The following is a 7,040-nucleotide window of genomic DNA, read 5'->3' as shown; positions in this document are numbered from 1 at the left end:
TGTGGCCTCTCCCGTTGCGGAACACAGGCTCCGGATGCGCAGGCTCAGCGGCCATGGCTCACGGGCCCAGCTGCCCCGCGGCAGGTGGGATCTTCCCGGACCGGGGCACGAACCCGTGTCCCCTGCATCGGCAGGCAGACTCTCAACCACTGTGCCACCAGGGAAGCCCCCTATTTTTTAAATATGTAATGAAACTGGGGCTCAGAGAGTTTCAGTGACTTGGCCAAAGTTGCACAGCTAGTGAATGTTCCGGGTCCCTAGATGGTGAGTGAGGGAGATGAGATTTGAACTGGGATCTGTCTGACTCCAAAGTCCATGTTCTTAGACTCAAACTGTCATATTCTCCTATCTTAGAAATCATCATCACCCAGGGAAGGGGACACTCAGAACTCTGCAGACACACCCAGGCTCTTAGAAAATTAAAGCCTGGCTTCTTGGCTGCTGCTCCATCAATGACCCAATGACTGGTAAGCTCTGTCAGGGCATCCACCCAACAAAAGGTATTTGCTCGGAGGCAAGGTCAGAAATGCTTCATTGATTTCATCCAGGATGTTTATACTTGAGACCAAATGACCCCTGTCATGGAGGCTCTGAAAGGCAGTCCTGCTCTGAATGAGAGGGACCCTTATTTCCATCTCTGGGATTCTGTAATTTCCAGTGAGAGGTGATTTGTGGAAACTGTTTACAAACAGATGACATCACCCATGGAGCTGCTTCTCCCAATGCCAGTGATGTGTGTTGAGGCAAAAAGCCCTGGGACTTGTTGGAGGGGTGAGGCGGGTAGGGAGAACCGCCTGACTCAGAACAGACAGATTGGAAAGCCAACCTCAGGGTGGAGGGGGTGACCCTTAATCAGGGAGATGAGGCATGAGTTTTGGGAAAGAAAGATGGTGACTCACCACTGAGAGACACATGAATCTGAATAGCAGTATATACCCTTGCACACAAGGCACAAAGATATAGATTAAATGGCTGACTGTGAGATGGTGGTACGGCCAGGCTCAAGTATGTGACCCACAGCAGGACACACAGGGGGATTTTGATGAGAAAGGTTTGGGCATTCTAAGAATAGTTTTATTGCAGAAACCTGGAAAACTACTTTGGATGGGCTAGAGCTCTCTGTTCATGGCCCCATAGGCCTCTCTGACTTCTAGCAGCAGGTAAAGCTGTATATGTGGCACAGGCTTTCCCTCAGTGACAGCACTGTTGAATGTATTTTATTCATGATGGCTCCAGTTCCTGCTTAAATTATGTTATTATAGTAGTAAAAATAGCAACTGATATTTATAGAACTTAGCAGTTTATAAGGTGTTTCCACATATCTCCTTCACAATCTGTAAGACAGTATTATTGTTTCTGTTTTCTGTTTAACAGATTAGGAGAGGCTCTGAGAGTTTATATGATCCACCTGAGATTATTCAGCCAAGAAGTGGCAGTCTCTGATTGGACTAGGCTTTCTAATGTTTTCCAAGAAAGCCAAGAGCCATCTCTTCTTCTTTTTTTTTTTTTTTGCAGTACACGGGCCTCTCACTGTTGTGGAGCACAGGCTCCAGGCATGCAGGCTCAGCGGCCATGGCTCACGGGCTTAGTTGCTCCACGGCATGTGGGATCTTCCCGGACCAGGGCACGAACCTGTGTCCCCTGCATAAGCAGGTGGACTCTCAACCACTGCGCCACCAAGGAAGCCCCAAAATGTGGATTTTAAAGTTGATTTTTTGAATCAGGTTGCAAACAAGGTCCACATGTTTGGTTGATAGGTCTCTTAAATTTCCTCTTGTCTATAATAGTTCCCCTACTCTTTCACATCATTTACTTTTAGAAGAAACAGATTATTCATCTTGAAGAATTTCTCATGTTTTGATTTCAACTCATTCCTTTTTTCTGGTGTCATTTAACTTTTTTTGTGATGTCCCTATCTTTCCAATATTTCTTGTAAATTGACAATTAAATTAGAAGCTTAAATTAAAGATTGTTTTCTTATTTATTTATTCATTCATTCATGGCAAGCATACATAAATGTGATGTTATGTACTTCTTATTGGACAATACAAGAGACACACGCTGTCTAGATGGTCTACTTTAGTAATATTGAGATTGATCTGTAGGTTTGGGTAATCTGTAGGATGTTAGCACCATCCATTCATTCCTTTTAAACTTCTCCATAAACCTTTCACCTAATGCTATAAGCACATATTGATGATTATTCCTAGACCCATCATTTCTTTAGGGGTCAATAAATGGTGATTTTCTAATTCTATCATTAATTCTTCATTTATTAACTAAAATTGTTTATCAAGAAGAAATTTCCTCAACAACTACATGGTAACCTGAAATACAGTTTAGGTAAGAAAGACAGAATAAATGCTAAATTCTTTCTCTTTCCAATTTTTAGAATAATAAGTTGGTGGACTAGTGATTTCCAAAGATGACTTTTTTTTTTAAGTATAATTATGGACCCATGGATTTCTCTATTTTTGATGTGCCTTGATCAATTGCAATGATTATTCTTTTTTACTCTCAAATTGTTCCATTTTTTAGCTTCTTGTGTCATTTTGACACAACCCCAGTAGTCTACCACAGCTTCCTTGCCTTCTGGTATAGTAAGATGTCCGAGGCTCATCTTGAGCATCACCTGCCTCAGATCTAGCCTCAGACATTTCTCCAAGAAGTCTCACTTTCTTTTAGTGGGAAATGGTATTTAGAGACCTTAAAATGGGTGGTATGGATGAAAAATACTACTAAGGTTTTATTGTAGCTAGGTCTTTTTTTAGTGGGCAACACTAGGAAATATATTTCTTTCAAGAAAAAAATCAAGGATAATGATATTTATATTCAAAATAACATTTTAGAATAATGCTACTTTCATATTTACACTTGTATCTTTTTCCCCTTATGATGAAAATTTTGATATTTTTTGTTTCATCCTACAATATAGCTATAATATTATTCAAATGATAATGCCAATATTACTACTAATGATAAGACCATTCAATGCTATGTAAGATTTCTTTGAGATTCTTTTCACCCTTGGAATAGAGTTGTAGAGTCAAAATATTGTGTTTTAAAGTTACTTGAAATAATTCTCTTCTCAGTGTAGTTATCGCATCAACCTCATATATGGTTAGACACGTTTCTCGTAGTTTGTTTTCTCTGTTTTGATATTTTTAAGTTTAATACTTTTGTTTTTAATCATGAATTAAACATTTACATTGTTTTGAAGTCAAAGCTATAAAACAAGGTACATTCATCAAAGTCCAGCTTCCTTCCTTGCCCCATTTCTCTTTGCTATACATAATCATTTTAATCCGTTCTAGGTTTAGCCCACAGTTTCTTTAACTCTTAATCTTATTTTTAACACTTTTATGTTGGCATGAAACTGATTATTATTAACATCTCCATCACAGAGGAAGTAGCCTTGCTCATTTAAAACTAAGAGCACCAGAATCCAAATACTGTGCTCTTTCCCCATGCCCCACATTTCCCCTACAGACACCCTGAGGAAATTCATCAAGGCGATACAGCCATCTGGTCACCCTTAGGTTAGACATCCAAATTAACCAGGTTGTTTCAGTATTTCTCCTCCTACTCTAGAATTATGCAAAATAATCATGCCAGCTATTTTTGGACTCTAGGTGTTGCTTGGTGTCTGGAGCTAGAGAAGCACGTGGGTAAATATGTGTGAATAAGCATCTGTGTATTTGTGTGTGTGTTGTTAGGGAAACAAATTATCCCCCAAAGCTGTCATTTTCTGTTAATATCTACTATGGTGATGTGGAATTAAGATACAATAATGGCATTATCCCTGGAATCCCCTTTCAGGAAAATGTGGGGACCATTTTACAAGAGGAAAGTAGTTTTGAAATTAATGAGGATGGCCATTCAGAAAACATGGCAGAGGCTGTGAAGTCCCAGTTTGTCCCCAAATGTAGTTTGGGTACATTTAACAGTAAAAACTCATAAAATCTTTCATGAGTTTAAAATGACTGTAAGTTTATTATTACTTTTTCTTTCTAATTTAATTTAATTTTAAGTTATATTGACGACTAGAAAGCCAATAGGGACTATAACTTCCCTAACGGGCTGAGTATGCAAGTATGACAGAGTGAAAATCCTACGGTATTGTTGATCGCCAAAGGGCTCTCCCCTGCCCCCACCCCGCAGCCCTGGAGACCTGGGGAAGCCAGAGGAGCAGGGGCAGCGCCGGGCGGGAGATGCCAGCAACAGTCTTCTAAGGTGAACGTTCAAAGCCCGCGGGAGCTTCTCCCCTGCTTTGTTCTGCTTCCCAAGGCACCGAGAGACAGGTTTTTGTAGAAAGGAGCCTGATGGAGGCTCAGAATAGAGCCAAAAAAAATGAGGTGGCTCTCCCAGCATCCCTTCTCTGCCTAGAAAAGATCCAAGGGAGCATCCCCATAACTTTGAGTTTTTGTTTGTTTATTTGAAGTAAGGTTTCAATGGCAGAGCATTTCGATGTCAAAGGTAGTTCACATGCATACAATGGAATTAAGTTACTTATTTTGTAAACAACTACAAAAGTGATAAAATGACAGTAGAGAGCAGTGAGAAGCAGCACCGCAAGTGGGGCGGGAAAAGTCAGCTTTGAGGTTAGGGCCAGCGACACAGCTGTAATTTGCTGCAGCGGAGTAGGTCAATCTGGGAAGCTGCCAAGGGTTTGGGGCGAGTTGCCGGACTCGGGTCCTCCTCACAGAGCTCATGGCAGAACCTAGGGGAGGCTGCTCATCTGGGGACAGTCCCCTTTCCCTTTCCTTCTGGTTAAGGAGCTTTTGCCGCGCAACAGTGGTTAGGGGAGGTGGTCACCTACTTGGGTGACCAGGGAGGAACAGTGATATCTTGTTTCTTTCTTTCTTTTCTTTTTTTTTTTTTTTTTGCGTTACGCGGGCCTCTCACTATTGTGGCCTCTCCCGTTGCGGAGCACAGGCTCCGGACGCACAGGCTCAGCGGCCATGGCTCACTCCGCTCGCTCCGCGGCATATGGGATCCTCCCGGACCGGGGCACGAACCCGTGTCCCCTGCATCGGCAGGCGGACTCTCAACCACTGTGACACCAGGGAAGCCCTCTTGTTTCTTCATTGATAAAACGAGGGGGATGACTTTTCCAGCGCTCATGCCGTAGCCCTTTCTTCCCCTGGGCCCATCAGCATCAGGACGCTTAATTATTAAGAATTTCACCCTGCCTAATTACTCTCTTTGAAAAATAAAGCGATTTTATTATAATTAAAGTAATGCCCATTTGCTAAACTTTTGAAAACTTTGGAAATGTGAAAAATTCACAGAAACATGTGAATACAAATTTGACAACACCTGCATACCATATATTCTGCTTTTTCATATTGCATTATGAGAATGTGTCCATCTTTAAAAGTGGTTTACATGGCGGAGCAATAGTTCATTCATTTTATTTATTTATTTATTTATTTATTTATTTATTGCGATACGCGGGCCTCTCACTGTTGTGGCCTCTCCCGTTGTGGAGCACAGGTTCTGGACACGCAGGCCCAGTGGCCATGGCTCACGGGCCCAGCTGCTCCTCGGCACGTGGGATCTTCCCTGACGGGGGCACGAACCCGTGTCCCCTGCATTGGCAGGTGGACTCTCAACCACTGCGCCACCAGGGAAGCCCTCATTCATTTTATGGATGCACAATATTTTCGTTAACTTTCCTCTATTGTTGGACATTGAAGCAAGTTCTACTTTATTGCTCCTCTAAAGAATGACACACACAATCAAATTCTGTTGATTGAAATGGGGGCATTTTTCTAGAAATAGTTACTATTCTGTTAAATTCAATGACTTTTTAAGTTTTGGGGGCACATGGTTAAATTGGCCATATCACTGCCACGTGTATGCCCATTCCTCACATCCTCAAGTGCCCAGAATCTGGTGATTACAGAAAGAGAGGTAGAACATTTTTTGTTTGTTTATTGAGGAGGTTGAACATATTTTCATATATATTGGCCATTTACAGTTCTCTCATGAATTGCCTTTGTCCTTTCTCAATTTTTCAAAATTGAGAACCTTCCTCTCCCTTTGGTGGAGCTGTGATCTCACAAGGTTGTGGCCAACTGCCACTGGTTTTTGGTTGTTTTTGTATATCGTTTTTTTCTCTTTCTGTTCTCTCACCTCTTGGGCCTGGATATGGGCTTTATATGATTTATAAGTGTGTGGCAGATCAGGGTAATTGGAGCCTCAATTTCCAGCAGCAAGACCATAAAGATATTTAAAAATGAAATGCCCACAATGAGGTATCACCTCACAATGGTCAGAATGTCCATCATCAAAAAGTCTACAAACAACCAGTCCCTCCCATCAGGAAACTTGCACAATCCTCTTAGATAGCCTCATCCAACAGAGGGCAGACAGCAGAAGCAAGAAGAACTACAATCCTGCAGCCTGTGGAACAAAAATGACATTCACAGAAAGATAGAAAAGATGAAAAGGCAGAGGGCTATGTACCAGATGAAGGAACAAGATAAAATCCACAAAAAACAACTAAATGAAGTAGAGATAGGCAACCTTCCAGTAAAAGAATTCAAAATAATGATAGTGAACATGATCCAGGACCTTGGAAAAAGACTGGAGGAAAATATCGAGAAGATCCGAGAAATGTTTACAAAAGATCTAGAAGATTTAAAGAACAAACAAACAGAGATGAACAATACAATAACTGAAATGAAAACTACACTAGAAGGAATCAATAGCAGAATAACTGAGGCAGAAGAACGGAGAAGTGACCTGGAAGACAGAATGGTGGAATTCACTGCTGAGGAACAGAATAAAGAAAATAGAATGAAAAGAAATGAAGACAGCCTAAGAAACCTCTGGGACAACAATAAACACCACAACATTTGCATTATAGGGGTCCCAGAAGGAGAAGAGAGAGAGAAAGGACCTGAGAAAATATTTGAAGAGCTTATAGTCAAAAACTTCCCTAACATGGGAAAGGAAATAGCCACCCAAGTCCAGGAAACGCAGTGAGTCCCATACAGGAAAAACCCAAGGAGAAACACACCGAGACACACAGT

This window comes from Physeter macrocephalus, chromosome 4 (genome assembly GCF_002837175.3).
Source record: "Physeter macrocephalus isolate SW-GA chromosome 4, ASM283717v5, whole genome shotgun sequence".
NCBI classification, from domain to species: Eukaryota; Metazoa; Chordata; class Mammalia; order Artiodactyla; family Physeteridae; genus Physeter; species Physeter macrocephalus.
The sequence above is the reverse complement of the archived record's forward strand: the minus strand, read 5'-3'. Positions refer to the sequence as shown.